Genomic DNA, 15,586 nt, shown 5'->3' with positions numbered 1-15,586 from the left:
TTTGGGAGATTGGGACCTCAGAAACTTGGGACCTACACAGCCTATATTCCTGCTTCATGTATCTCAGCAGAGAAATCCAAACAGGGATTGGTGGTAGGGGCAGAGGGACAGTTTAAAGAAGCAAAGAGCAATATGTTTATGTAAGATGGTGCCTTAACCTCAGGTGAAATTCAGGTGCTGCAGTGAGTCTGGTGTTATACTCCTGCTTGAAATTCAGGTCTTTTTTAGAGGAAGCAAGACTTTGGGTATCCTACCTGCAAACATCTGCAGATGAGCAGTGAAATATAGGCCCTGGATATTTCTGCCTGTCTCCTCTGCTGAGCTGTTGCTTCCTGTTAGGTAGCACTCTGTCCTCAAAGTGCACGTGGGTTAAATCCAGCCAAAAGCCTATGTGCGGCTCCTGGCACTGCTTAGATATAAAAACACCAGTAGAAGAACTTCAAACAGTTGTCTTTTGATGACCTCCCTGACATGGGAAATTGACACACAGCTCGTGTTATTCACCCCTCTGAAAGGAATGGAACAACCAAATTTAAGACTGACCCTTAGCTTTCTTCTTCCCTCCATTGAAACTGGAAACTTAATGTTCATGCCAGTACCTTAGGACATGCAGATTTTATTGAACATTGCTGGAAGCCCTGACACATTTTTGGAGGCTGGAAGACTATTCTGAGGAAGATTTGCTCCTTGCTTCCTGTGTTCTTGAAGCGTCTTGCAGATATCCACTTCTGGCCATAACATGAGATGAGGCCCTGGGCCAGATGACCTTCTGATCAAGAGGTATATTAGGGTATTGTGTTGTACTCTGTTACTGTGTAGACCTATAATACGGTATTGCCATTGCTAGTAACAGGACATAACCTTTATAACCTTTGGTAGTAAGTTACTACCAGGCTTGCTTTACCTGAACTTAATGAGATGTGCCTACAGCTTGTTTCACCTGACTTAGCTCTAACAGCAATTTTTCTGTTTGGCCAGGTGCTAATTTGTTTTACTTTTGCTTAGCTTTGTATGGTTTTATCACTCTAACATAATGATGCAGTGTAGACAAATACAGGTTTGGTATCACAACACAGGCCTTGAGAATTGGAGACATAGGATGTTGTATAGACGACTACAGGCATGGGATGATAAGAGACAGGGTACAGCGTTGACAATGGAGGTGCCACACCTGTGTACTCTGCCCCTGAGTTCCATGCTGGGCAGTCCCAGAGGCAAGGGAAGCACTGTGGGGGAAGCCTGAGAGTGTCTGACTTTAATGATGCACAAGTTGAGTTTATGTCAGGGCATTATTGTCTAGGCTGGTCTGGTGTGAAAGCACTTAGCTTGTGCGTGTGTGTACACAAGAAAGGCTGATGGCCACTAAGATCTCATAAGACAACCGTCCCAGAGAGAAACACAGCTCCTATAACCCTGTTAAAGCCCCAGGGCAACTGCATTGTTCTCTGCCCTGTGATGTCAAAAGTGATGACTCAGGTCACGTGGACGGGATGGCTGATATTTAGTCTATAAGGTTAGACAAGAGCTGGTCTAGCCTGTAGCTGTTCAAGGCAGAACTGATTCTTTCTAAAGCATTTCTGACAGTTATTTGTCTAATGTTCTCTTTCTACCTCCTGTAACAGGGATTCTCCTTTCCCAAGCAGGCAGCATTTAGGAAGTATCATTGTTATTGCCATTAGAAAATATTTCCTCATGTCTAATAAAGCTCTACCATGGTGCAGTTTCAGCAAACAGGATTTGCCCTGCATTGTTTTGCCACTCTGAAGCATTTAGGGCTTATATTTCTCCTGGCTTTTCCTCTCAACGATGAGCACCATCTATCTTTATCTAAAGAAATATGAGGTTGTTACATATATATCAGGCGATAAGGCCTTACGGAAACAGCTCCTTGGAAAGATGGAGTCAAGGCTGCTGACAGGTAGTTCAGAATCCTTACTTGGCAAAGACAATCTCTTTGTGCCTGCAGCCAGGCTCTTGAGTTGTATTATTTCTGCTTCTAGTAAAGCAGATGTCTCTCTAGGCTACTGTTAGAAGAGAGAATAAGGCCAGTAAGAAATAGGCCTGTAAACACTGAGGCCTTTGTATTTAGTAGTTTAGCTCCTGTTCAGATGCCCAGATCCTACTAGAGACAGAAGCTTCGAGAAAGTGCTGGGCAGAAAGATGCTCCCAAGCGCTATTACCTGACAATGCTGCAAGGGCCATTGCCATATGACAATGCTGTGTAGGAGCACATAGGTAAGGGATAATAGAGGGAAAAGTCTGACTGCAGGTTAATTTAGTGGCAAACAGCATCAATATGGGTCAGCTTTCTTGACCCTGGTGTTGGAAGGACATGGGTACATCCTACTGATAGTTAGCTCCAGCCCTGCTTTCACCACAGTGTGTCAAGATCTTCCTCTTCTTCTGCTCCCGACAGGTTTCTGATCTTCAACTCCTCAACAAGGTGCTGTATCCAGAATCAATTATTGGTGATGGGTTTCCTAACTGAAGAGTGAATAAAGGACTGAAAACTCTCTGTACCCCTAATGAAGCATAGAGCTGCTATGAAGCATAGTGAAGCAAGCTCAGTTAGCACAGAGCTTGGTTATAACCATGGATTTATATTGCTGAAGTATTCATCCTGTCCCTTTCCAATTGGCTTCCTGGGTCCTTCAGGAAGGAAAAGGCAATGTTGCAACACCAGGATTACACCTTAAATAAAGTTTTTAAAGGCCATTTGAGTTGGTGAAGCTGTTGGGTATTTATGCCAGTCCAGAATAAGGTACAACAGAATAACACAAGTGTTTGTGCACTTGTGCAATCAAACTTCCCAGGCTGCTGCCCTGAGAGCCTCCCTGAAATACTCCATCACCCAAACTGTGACAGTAAGCATACATCTCTAGTTAAAGAGGCTGCTTCAGAAAGAGCAAGAAAGAACACCTTTTGGAAGGAGGTCTTAGCCTTATGCTTTTGGCAGTGATGTCTGCTCCTTCTGGCTCTCAAGAGAAGTTGTCTGTTTGGTTCGTCTTCATGGTGAGATGTTTGGTGAACAAGAGAGGAAAGAGCACTCCATCTGAAGGGACTATTTAGACTGCCATCTTCCTAAGTGGGAGTCTACAAGGTGATAAAGGTTTTTAAGGGCTCAGCCCAAATAAGGCTCTGATAGAAAGTTTCCAATGAAGAAATTAGCATATTGGAAAGCTATCAAGAGCAGTGGCAGGCCATTGCAGATCTAACCAGAAGACAAACATTCTGTTTAAGCAGAAAACACAAAGTTCTGAGAACTATTTTTCATGATTCTGCTGAACAAAACTGAGGACTTTCTAAATCTCATATGGCAATATTAAGACCTTGCATCCTTCCTTTAGTATAACCCCAAACCCTCCTGAGATATCTGCATTTATGTCTCAGTTATGTTACGCTCACACTTGTCTGAACTGGGTATAAAATACTAATTAATTGACAATATGCAATGTGGAAGTTTTTAACTCTCAGCTGCAAAGATTCAGAAGTCTCTTCAGTGTGTGGAATAAGGCTATCAACAGGACAAGGTTATGTGTCTGACTTTTGCCAATCATTAAAGCTCTGCCAAAATGTTGAGCATTGGATAGAAAGAAAGAAAGATCAATCACCAAGAATATCTTGACTCTAATATCCTGTCAAGAGATGAGAACAGTGGAAAATGGGTTTGCCTTCATCTGAGATTAGAAATGAAGATGCTTTCAGGAGTTTTAAAGCAGAACAACTGAATGAACTTTATGTCTCTATGGAAATAGTGATGAGGATATGCCTAATAAGCAAGAGATAGAGCAATGTGACTGCATTTGATATTGGGCAGGTAGGCTTGATTAGAAAAAGGAACATGAATGTAATGTTGCAATTTAATTGTGGCACCATCAATCATGGACTGAAAGTGCGCAAGAGTCAGTCAAGTGAGCCTGGAGAGCTGATCTCAGGGGTTGGATGGTGTATTGGGAGCCCTGCAGAAGGCATTGTGTTTGAGGAGTTAGTGACCTTGAACAGGCCATATTCTTATTGGACCTTGTACTTAAGGCTTGAGCAGCCTGCACGCTAGCTTCAGTAGCTGCTGTATTGGAACATGCAGCAACGCCCTGTGCTGGGCTCTGCTGTGCATGGGTGTGTGCTATGACAGAAATAACATCCCAGCCTGTCAGTAAACTTTCTAGTAGCTGAACAGCTTACTAATATAATCTGTAAGTTATAAAACATTTGAGAAAGGTAAACTGCAGTGGGTCAAGAGTTGGAATATATTGATCCTGACCAGATGACTATTGTATGTCAAGGAGTTAGTGATCCACAATACGGTTAACCTGAGCACACCCAGGCCTGTTCTGTGATGTAAGTACAGCATGGCCTTCATGCTCGTGTTGTGCTGCACAATCCCTCGGCTGCAGGATAAACTCAGCCAGCTCATTGTAATTGCAGGCAGCTCCCACTTGGCACCAGTGATTACTACACCTGCATGGCCTTGCCTTTAACAGAGCTGCAAGAAGTTCTCATGAGAACACCCTTTACAAATAGAATTGTTTTCTTGTAAGAAAATAATATTTCAAATGATCAGAAGGATAAAAACTCTCTCCATGGATGGGATCTGCACAGCATGCTGTAGGAAAAATCCATCCAGAGTCCGTTCAATGCTGCACAAATGCAGGTTCTCAAAATGCGAAAGAATGTAAGATTTACTCACTATTTTTATTCTTCTTTTTAGTCTATTTTACTGAAACAGCTATTTTATTACAACATTTGTTGTTGGGCATTTCTTATTGAGATGCAGAAAAAGCCCTGCAGAATCTCCGCCCCTCTCACTCCCTGCCCTACTGGTGCAGAACAGATGGCATTGCACAGGCAGCTGTGAGCTCTGTACGGGTGCCTGAAGTGGGCAACAAATGGTAAAAGAAGTACAGGTGAGTTTAGGAAGTAGGGGTCATGGTACACCCAGCTCACCCCTTTTTTACTGCACAAGGATTGCCTCAAGATGGAAGCACCAATGTATTCCTGTTCCTTCAAAGCATAAGTGGTAAGCAGGGTTCCTGTGGCAACAGATAGCACTTTTCAGAAGAGTTTTGGGATACAGTAAGGGGAAGGTGGGAGATTTACTTTAATGCTGATAAGAAATACTTAAGTAGGGAAAGTGCTGTGGAAGAGTAGTTTCAAGCTGAAGAGCTCTGAAAAAACCTTTCTCCTATTTTTTTCCAAAAGCAGTTGGGACCAGGGTGAGGTAAGAAAATATCTTTCCTCAAAAATTTACCCCAGGAGTATGTGCTGATAAGTCAGCTGAACATCTGACCAGCCATCTACCAAATCTTGTTCTCTTGCATCTTTGCAGTTAGGTATGTTAGGTATGCAGATATGTATGTGTGTATAGGCATACGCACACACACTGCTTTCTAAAAAGATAAATTTGGAAAGTGAAGTCATTCAGCTAGCTGAGTGCAAGTGAATACACTCTTTTTAGTAAGAAAATTGCTTCTCTGCTTCTTTGTCCTCCATGTGCAAATAAATCTGTGGAGTAACTAAAGAAGAGCCGTCCATTACAAAGTTATTCCCCATGACACAGTGAGTGTCATGCCTGAGTCTGCAGTAGAGAGAGGATCTCTATACAGCCTTATGCAGTGGGCAGCAAGAGTTAATTATTAGTCCTGCAGTCGGGGAATACTGTGGACAATTTTCTTCTTTTTCCCTCCGTGACATACAAGTTGCTACCGTGATTCATTTCCTCCCATACTCTTTTTTGAGGATATTTATGTTGTTGTCTTGGTAGATAGGGTTCCTGCTGGGAATCATACAGGGTAAAGGCACTAAATGCCTAGACCTTTAAATTCTGCTTTGTAGTCTTGCTACCTGCCTCAAATTATTTAATTTTGCTTTATGCCTGCTTCCTCCAGGGAACTAATCTTCATGGCATTTCACTGCAATTGAAATCACACTGCCAGCCAAAGCTAGGCTGGGTGCTGTGTTCTTTCTAATATAGTTTGGAGTCAGCAAAGCAGAACAGATTTTGGGGATGGGGATAAGGGAGAGTGGGTAGGCAAATGAGATACCATCATGGAATCTGTTTCCCAGCTTCACTTTCAAGTGATCTTGAAGCAGGGCCAGAAATAGAAATGTTGCATAACAAGACAGAGCTGGGCTCAGTGTTGAGGAGGAACCCTTGTGCTCCTTCCTCACAGGGAGCTCAAACAGAAAATGACCCATTAAACCTGTCTCTCCCACCCTTGGACAGTTGCAGACCGAGCAGATCTTGAGAAATGCCAGCACCAGGCACTTTAATCACAAGAAGTAGGGCTCTGAAGCACAATCCATATATTTCTGGGGCGAGTGGGAAGGGATGAGGGATGAGCTGACCTGCTAGTGATGTTATGCCTGCACTGTAATTGCCTATAATTTCTGGGCAAGCTGGATTTATGATCATCTCTGGCCTGTACTTCCTCCCTGCACATGGTCATTGCCTTCCAAGAGAGAATATTTAGGCCCCATTCTGCTAGGATTTTGAGTGAAGAAGGCAGTTGGGCCACTGACAAAAAGGAGGCAGAGGAAAACTCTGGTTTTCCATATGCTGATCATTCTCAGGGCTGTGCCTTTGTGAGGCTGCAGTGAATGCTCTACAGGTTCTCTGCTATGTTCAGTCACTCAGTTGGGAGCTGGTACCTTGTCCAGGATCAGCACCCACTCAGGAGTTCCTAGTGAGTGATGTCCCATAATGCTCCGTCTGCTGCTAAGGAGAGGCATGATGAGCACACATGGGAACATCCCAAATAATTATGTTAACACTGTATTGCTCCACAAGCTGTTCTGAGTGGGGTACATTAGAAATGAAGTGCAGCTGTGGAAATGGGATATTACCTGATAGTCTAAGGCTGCATTTTTATTCCTTTGAAGCTGCATATTGCTTTTAAGTCCAGGTGTTTATTAGATGCACAGACAGCAGCAAGCAGTGATTTAGGAGACTCAGTCCTATATCAGGCCTGCAATGGACTATTCAGTGTGCCAGTGATGAGGGAGAACTGGTGACAGACAGATATCCTGCCTTCTAGTCTGTGGTGACTAATTTTACAATTTTTTTCAGTTTAACAGGAGTTACTCCCTTCTTAGGAGGGACAATGGGATACTCCCATAACAATGTCTGTAATTTGACCATGACTAATAGCTTGGTCTTATTTGCATACTTTATCATCCTCATAAGGAAGCTGAAAGACAACCACTTTGATCACAGTTGCTAAGCTGTGGTTGCCATCTGCTGATGCACGTCTTCAAGCTGTTAGAAATGGTCAGAATTTTTCCACTGGAATACTGGTTTAGTACAAAAAATGTTTTGTTCTTTTTTTGACTGTAGCCGAGTTAGTTTTGCTAGACGTGTCTACTGTCTGCAGACCAATTAAATTTCTCCATTGCAAATCTAGCACGTAACAATATAGAAACGTAAGTATATCAGTGCTACCTCAGATGAAGCAGCCTATCTCTAATCATGTACCAAAGTACATGTTGAGAGAAGAGTAAGAACAGGGCATGTATATTTGATACTTCCCTTGAGGATTCCCCAGCTTCCTGCTATTTTAGTTCAGGAAACTCCATGAACATGATGTGTTTTTTTCCCTTTAGTAAGTCTCATGCAAATACCTACCCATTTTTCCTTTAAATACATGCCAACTTTTTGTAATCACAGCATCCTTCAGCAATGAATCCCACTAACACCCAAATTGCAATTTCAACTGTAAGCATCACAAAAGCATTATTTTTTCCCCATTGTATTCTGTATTCCTATGTATGTTAAGGTTTTCTAAATTGAATGCATTTTCTACAGTGCAAACACAAAAAGACTAGTGTGCTTCAGGGAAATGTTGTGAAAAACAGGGAGACTGAAGTCAGGAGGGTGTGCGACACATTTCCAGCTTTCATAAGTCACTAAAGTTCATTGGCGAAATGAAACTATAAGTCAGGCCAAAAGGTAAAATTTTCAGAATGCTTCTAATGTCTAAACAGCAGCAAAAGGTGGGCTGCTTCACAAGGGAAGGGAATTCAAGAGGGGGGCTGCTTCACAAGGGAATGGAATGCAGGAGCTAAGGGTAAGCACAGGCAGGGACACTGATCTCCCTGACAGGGTACTGTCACACAGCACCTGACAAAGACCAGTAGCCAGAGTCATACAAGAATCCAGTGCTGGCCAGACAAATCCATAGTGATGAGGCAAGGCTCAAGTCAAACCATGTACCCCATGGTCAGGGTCAGCAAGATAAATGGTCAGGCACAAGCATACCTACAGAGTAGCTCAGGTGAGGATCAATGTAGTCCCAAGCCAAGGGCTGAGGGATTGTGGGTGGAAGTCCCAGATGAAGCTTTTCACAGCCCTTTTTATCAAGTTTTTTCCCAACAGTCCCAGGTTACAAGGCTGTGCCATGTCAGAACTGGACTTGTACACAGGCAGCCAAACCCTTGGAGAGCAGGAGATTGCAGAGCCTGATTGTGCACTCCTGATTCTCATTTTCCAGCTGGCTGCACATCTTTCTTTTCCTGCTAGGTCTCTAGCATGAGAGACCTCTAACCTGTGCCAGTGTGATTTACTGTTCTTACTAAGAAGCAAGAATGAGCTTTTCTGTCCAGCAGGGATAGTGGCAGCTCCCGTTGATGTATACATTGACCGACTGACAAATCCATACGGGCTGATGGGCTGACTCACAGAACAGCAATGACTATTGGAATTACGCCTCTGGTTTTATGGCAGTGGGGACTCTAGTTTGCAAACTCCTATCAAGCTACTTATTTTCAAGAAAGCTGTAGAAACTTTGGGTCTTGGATTTGCCCATGGCTTAAATAAGTTGAGACAGACAGATAGCTAAATCGTTATCTACTTAAGGAATTTGGGTCTCTGCCTCTTATGCATAGCCTTTGGTGTACGTTTTAGTGGGCTGAACCTTGCTGAGAAGATGAAAACAAGAAATTGCCATAGAGAAGAAAGAGTGGCTCAACTTCTACCTCTTAACACAAGTTTCTGTCAGTATGGAAACCACTAGAAAGTTATGCACTTACTCGTCCTTTAAAGAAAGCAATTCCCTCCCCAGTTATGCACTAGGAAGTTATGCACTAGGAAGTTAGTGCATAACTAGGAAGGGAATTGCCTTCTTAAAGGACGAGTAATTGTTTGTCCTGTGAGGAATGGTGAACAGACTGGTACTGACCATCAGTTATGCAGTGTGTAAAGATGCCAGGTTTTGTGAGCACTTTGGCAGCTTCACACCAGACCGCAGCACAGAATTAATCTGGGTGCTAGGGAAGGACTATATTAGCAGCTGACAGTCTCATGTAGTGTCCTTGCTATACCTGCTAGCACAGATCATCACTGTGATTGTGCAAGCCTGCATCAGGAATTAGCATTTTTGTTTCTACATATCTGAATGTGTTTCTCCAGATCTGAGAGACAAAAGAAGTCAGCTAAATTTCTGAATGAGTTTGGTGGCCCCTGGGTCAGTAGAAGACCCTAAATGCTGACTCACAAACACAGGAGTGCTACAATGATCAAAACATTTATCTTGTTTAGGTCTTCATCCCCCACCGCTCCCGAAAGTTACTGGGAGCAGCCTGGGAAACACCTCTTGAGCTGCAGAGCATTACAACATGATCGGTGCTGATCTGGGATTACAAATGCCATTCCCTGGGCTTCTTTCAGCCTCTATGAGCTCCTGTCTCTGCCTTGCTTGCCCTCCCTTTCCTACTTGATATTAAACCTCTCCTTTCTGGGAAGGTCTGGGCAGATTTGTCTCTAGCTGAGACTCTCAGCTTGCTCACTGAAAAAAATCCTTCTCCTCTTGCTCTCTCCTTTATGGCTGTGAGTAGGCATTTTCTAGTGTGAAATCAAGCCTAGACAAATAGTAATTTTGTACTTTTGTATTTTCCCATGAGCCTGGGGAGTTGATGGACATATGGTACTTGCTTATAGTAAGTTTTTATCTTAAAGTTTTTATCTTTTATCGTAAAAAGTACTTTTTTATCTCAGTTTCAGTAGAGTGTGTTCAGATACAATGCAAACATATAAAGTGGAAAAAGAAAGGAAGACGAAAGTTTTCCAATTAAACTGCAGCCCTTTCTTTTCACAGATGGCTAAAAATGACCAAGGAATATTAGGAATAACCTGAATTATGCACAAGTCTAATTTTATAATTCCTATTAATTTTGAAACTGAATAAAAAATGACAGTATTTTCTCAGCTTTCAATGGTTTTCCATAACTGTATCTTTGGTATCTATTAATAGCCTGAAGGACATCATTATAATGAGGATGTTAACAGTATCTTTTGGTTGGACATATCATTTAAGCGGTCTCCCCTAGCAGTCATTAAAATTTCTAGTCTGGGACCTTAGTGGCAGTTGGAACTTAAATCCTATACATGACTTCAAAAATAGTTTAGAGGGTGACCACCCCAACCTTTTACTTTTCTCATGAAACCCAGTGCATATGTAGGGAAATTCCATTTTCCTAGAGTGTAGGAAATCTGTTTAAGTATTCTGGCTGCTCCCATGCTAAATAGCTCCTCTTGAGGCAAATTGTTGGGGAACTGAAGGTGCTTTGCTTTCCATGCCTTCTCCCTACTTCAGAGGATTTCTCAACAAGTTTTATTTTTTTGTTTCACTAGTATTGTTCGTGATATGGCAGGCAGAAACCCATTTGGTTTCCTAGCACCCTGGAAAGCAACACAGATTAATTAGGAGTTTTCTCCTCACTGGCTCTCAATGCTTTCCTGTCATACCAGTGTAACCAAACACCATGGGGACAGGCAGATTCTTTAGGGCTCTTTGGTAGAATGATGATGCAACAAAGTTGTTGTTACAATCAGAATTTTATTTTATGTGGACCCTCTGCAGATTGGGTCGTTTTGACGCATCAATCATAACTTGAGTTCAAAGTACACGTAGAAAAAGTCACTCAGTCCTCAGAGGAAGTAGCCAATGGTGGATGTGTCCCTGACCACTTGGGGATTACAGGTCTGCTCTCCAGTAGCAAATCCGGTCCTATTCCCACCTGGGATTTAAAGCAGTGCATTTTTATGAGCAGTGCCCACATGATGTTATGCTTCACTTCTCCCCTATGTCTCACCCTGGCTGGTCCAGTGCTTGGGACACTTTTAAAGGAGGAGTGGGTATGTGACCAGCATGTTTACAACAAATAACCATTGGCTTCATGCTTCATTGCCATCATGCTTCACCAGATGGCACTAGTCATGCAGATCACAACACCAATGGCTAGGAGTGGGGGCACCAGTCACAACCAAAGACAAACATTTGGCAGAAGATAGGTATGTGCTTCACCTTCATTAGAAGTTTCTGTCAGAGCCCTTTTAAAGACATCTGAACTCACTACAGCTTATTACATTTGAGTTAAGGTGGGAAAAGCCTGAAGTTTCCCAGAGAGGCAAAGGCCAGTGAGAACCCTGAGCTTCCCAGGCTCAAAAGCTTCTGGGTGCTTGTTAGGGCTATTGGCCTGTCAGTCATGAGTTACAGTCAATTGTAGATCTGGTGAACTACCTGAGGTCTACTGAGGACATTGCAAATACATACCTTACAGCCCTCTGAAGGCATTCTTAGCAGTTTTGCGGCTTCCAAGGCATATTTATGTGTACCACTGTGTTTTCTCCTTCAGTGGAGCCTTTGTGTATATATGGCTAACAGCATGTCTCCTGTTTACAAGCATGCCCACTGGAGTCTGCTTTCAGTGTATGTTCATAGTAAGCACTGCATTTATGTGTCCAGACAAATGCTGAAGGCCTTTAACTACTGTTCCCCTGTATTCCTCTACTGGGTATAGGGGAAAATCAAGAGAAGGAAAGCAACCTGAAATAAAGAGCACCTATTCTGTATGTACTAATGCCCAGGCAGGATTTGAGTACAGTGGCAGGAAGGATCATTTGAACCAGCTTTGCAGATTCTGTGAAGGTCCAAGATGCTTACTGGAGCAACCCCATGCCTGGTCTATATTCATTCCTCATTCCCTCAAAAGAGTAGGGTTGAACTATCTAGTGAAAGTGGTAAGAACGGGGAAAGAGTGGGGTGCTCTCCACCAGCTTGCAGTTTCCCCACTGCCATCGATCATTTCTTGCCCCCTTCTCTTTCTGTCTGAAAAGGGCAGTATTACCTGTCTTTTGCCACTGCTGCTAACCAGCTCTCTGATTTCCTGCACTACTTTATGCCAGCATGTGAGGAGATACAGGGTATTCAGAATTCTAAATTCAATTCTGGCTTTGCAGAGCTGATTTGAAAGTAATAGGAACATCTCTTAACTTCCCATGGCCTCTCAGTGGTTCAGAAGAAGGAGAGCAGACCTACTGAAGTGGAGCATGGACATCCTTCAGATACACCAGTAGCCAGAAAAAACTCACCATACTGCCAGGTACTGTAGAACATGCTGGTTATGGCCTAGACATTCTGCATATTGGCACACAGGGACACTTCTAGAACAGTAGGTCACTGGACATCTACAACATAGCAAAGAGCTTTTGTCTACTGCAGTACACCCCCCTCTTAAGCACTTGACTGAATTGCTAACCATGCTGCTAACTGTGCTCTTTTAATGTATAAATCACATTCCTGGCAATTTCAGAGAGCATGATCATACATGTCTGAGGGCAGAATGTGATCCTGTGATCTAGGAAAATTATAAAACCTGCCTGCTGCCTGTGGGATGGGTCAAGGCTAGTTACTCTTCATTATGAACTGATCACTTGCGCTTTGGATTGTCCTTTGTGAAAGGACTTAGTGGGGAATCAAAGAAATTTTCCTTAGCTCTTAATCTCATGCAATTCTTAGCCATGACACTGAAGGCACCAAATCAGAACAGCAACATGTAATGTCTGCTTGTTCTTGCAGTCAGTGACTGCCCAGAAAAATGGGGCTGTTGCTAAATTGAACGTATTGCAAAACTCTCACCAAAACCAGTAGGAAAAAAATAGGTCAAAATGAAGTGTTTCTGACTACAGAGATGAATGAAACATTCTAACTTGCAGTTTGCCAAAGAACTCATGTTTGCTAGTGCTTTGTAGCCTCATAAGACGCTTAGGCATGTAGGCACGAAAGTGCTTCAGGCATGCTCATTTCTAGATAAGGGCTGGCCCCAGTTTTGATACTATCAATACATCACATGTAGTATTGATCACAGGGGACTGAGATTCCAGAGGATGTGACTGACTGTCCACCCACAGTCTGGAAGAGTTGGTGTAAAGGAAATTCCTAACATTTTCTGCCCCTCTTTGCACGTGCAGCATTTCATGCTGAAGACCATATTTATGTACTAGCATGGTTTAGGTTGTTGACAGCAATTCCATGGTATTAATTTTCCCTTTTTGCTTTGATTTTGTGCATTCTGCTTCATGTGTACTTCACAGCTTATGCCAAGAAGTGGAAAAAAACAGTAAAACCAGAGGAGCTGGTATGACCCAAGCAAAATGAAAATTGCACTATGATTTTCTAGAAATACTAGGTGGAATTAGGGGAAAATAATAAATGATTTAATGCCACAGAAGATGAATATGAGTTGACTGTTCACTGTCTTTTCTAGTGCAGAACCTAGGGTAATGATATGAAACTAGTTGCTAACAGCTTTAATACAAATGAAGCAGATGGTTCTTCATTTAGTTTGCAGTTAGGTGTGGAATTCCATGCTGTAGGATCTTGAGGATGCTGGAAATTTATGTGGTTTCAGGAATGATGTTGGGCAAGTCAAGGAAGACAAATCCTTAGAGGGCTATTAAATAGATAGTCATCGGCTGTTGTTTATGATTTGTTTGGCCCATAAAATGTTGCAAACTGGGCAAGTGCTGTAGGGCAGTAAATTATAAGGTTTGATCTATTCTTCTATTCTTACCTAGTCACCTGCTTTTGGCTACTGTGAAGAACAGGACATAGGGACAGTGGAATTGTCAGTATGGTCTAGTGTAGGCTTTCTTAGGTTCTTCTGAACAAAGGTGCATGAGAGATGCAGAAGAGACAGGAATTATTTGAGATCTCTGTAACCAGTGTGTCCAAATGGACACTTAGCTTGCCAATGAGAAGAAAATACTGGGAATTAGAAAGATTGAAATTCTGTCAGGAAAATGAGGAAAGTCAAGTGACATAAAGTATGATAGTATTGGAATACAACTTGAAGAAACCATGCACCAAAAAGTGATCATGAGGTGCAGCAGAGAATATTCTGTAATTGGGAGCTGGTGCTTCTGCTATTATAGACACCAAGAGAGTGCAAAGAGACAGCAGGTGTACCACAAAGGTCTGTTCAGGACTGACTGACATGGCGGTTCTCATGGATTAATGATGGAAAGGAGACAGGACAGGATTTCATCTTGCCAGGGGATGCGAAGAGGCCACAGGAGAGCATTCTTGGCTAATTGAGATTCTAGCACACAAGGTTGGGACTTCAGTCACATCTCTACTTGCCAGTTAACGAGAAGGGCTTTGGATCTGGGTGGATGTGATTCTGTCCCTCAAAACAGGCGTCTGGTGATGCTTTAGAGGGGCTTGTGTATCCCACCTGTCCTCCAAGACATAGAAAGGTGGTTGTCTCCTTTAGCCCTGTGTCAAGTCTCCTGGTCCCTTGTGGGTGACTTAAAGACACACAAGGTGTCTGAAGATTGGCATTATATGGTATACTATTGGCACTATGCACTGTACAATATATTTAGGTAACTGTGTCCCAGCAGGTAGCACACAGAAGCATGGCTTTTTGGCGAAACCATGTAACTACTATCCAATGTTCTAACATGTACCTAGACGTCTCAGATTTTGTAACTCCACTGGAATGCTGAGTTGCTGTGGTAGAGAACCCTGTGCTTCAATATGGTTGTGGAAGTGCAAGATTAGCAGAGGAGCAGCAACAACCAGAAACAACAGTGTTAAACTCTTTAGAACTATGCAGAAAACTCAAGCCCTGCAGGAGACCCATGTGGTGAGAGGTTCACACAGTCTTCTTTGGTGCACTGAGCTCACTTATAAAATATATTACCAGAAGCTTTCCCAATATGCAAAGGGAGACAGGAGTCATTTGGATTCCTCAGGCCTGTTGTAATAGAAGTGAGAGCAATACAAGGTAATAGGAATGGAAATACAACTATGCTGATACTGGCACTTATGAAGTTTGGGAAAGGTTAAAGAGCATTGTGAATGTACCACAGTACAATGTCTTCCATCCAGATCGACCACTTGGACTCCAAAACAGGGAGAGAGCAACAATTTCATGGCTTTGGTATCAGGTGATTCCAAAGGAATTTTCATATACCATACCCACAGCACAGTAACAACAACTCAGCAAGAAGCATGACAGTAACTGGATCTCAGAATCTCTACTGGCATGAGCAGAGTAAGGTAGAAAAGGAAGTGGGAGTGCCAGTACCAGAGAACAATTTGACAGGGAACAAGTAAGCTGCACAGGATAATATGTTCCCAAATCTGCAAAGAAATGCTGGGAGCACAGTTCCACATGTGGAGGATAGCAGCAAACAGCACTTCAGAGTGATGCCCTGTGACATGGTGTGGAAAGAGCTGACCACATGGCCAGTGAAGCTCTGATATGGGATGTCTTGCCTGGGAAACAAGGTAGAAGTACAGAATGA

This window comes from Mycteria americana, chromosome Z (assembly GCF_035582795.1).
Source record: "Mycteria americana isolate JAX WOST 10 ecotype Jacksonville Zoo and Gardens chromosome Z, USCA_MyAme_1.0, whole genome shotgun sequence".
Lineage (NCBI taxonomy): Eukaryota > Metazoa > Chordata > Aves > Ciconiiformes > Ciconiidae > Mycteria > Mycteria americana.
This window is presented reverse-complemented; position numbering follows the sequence as displayed.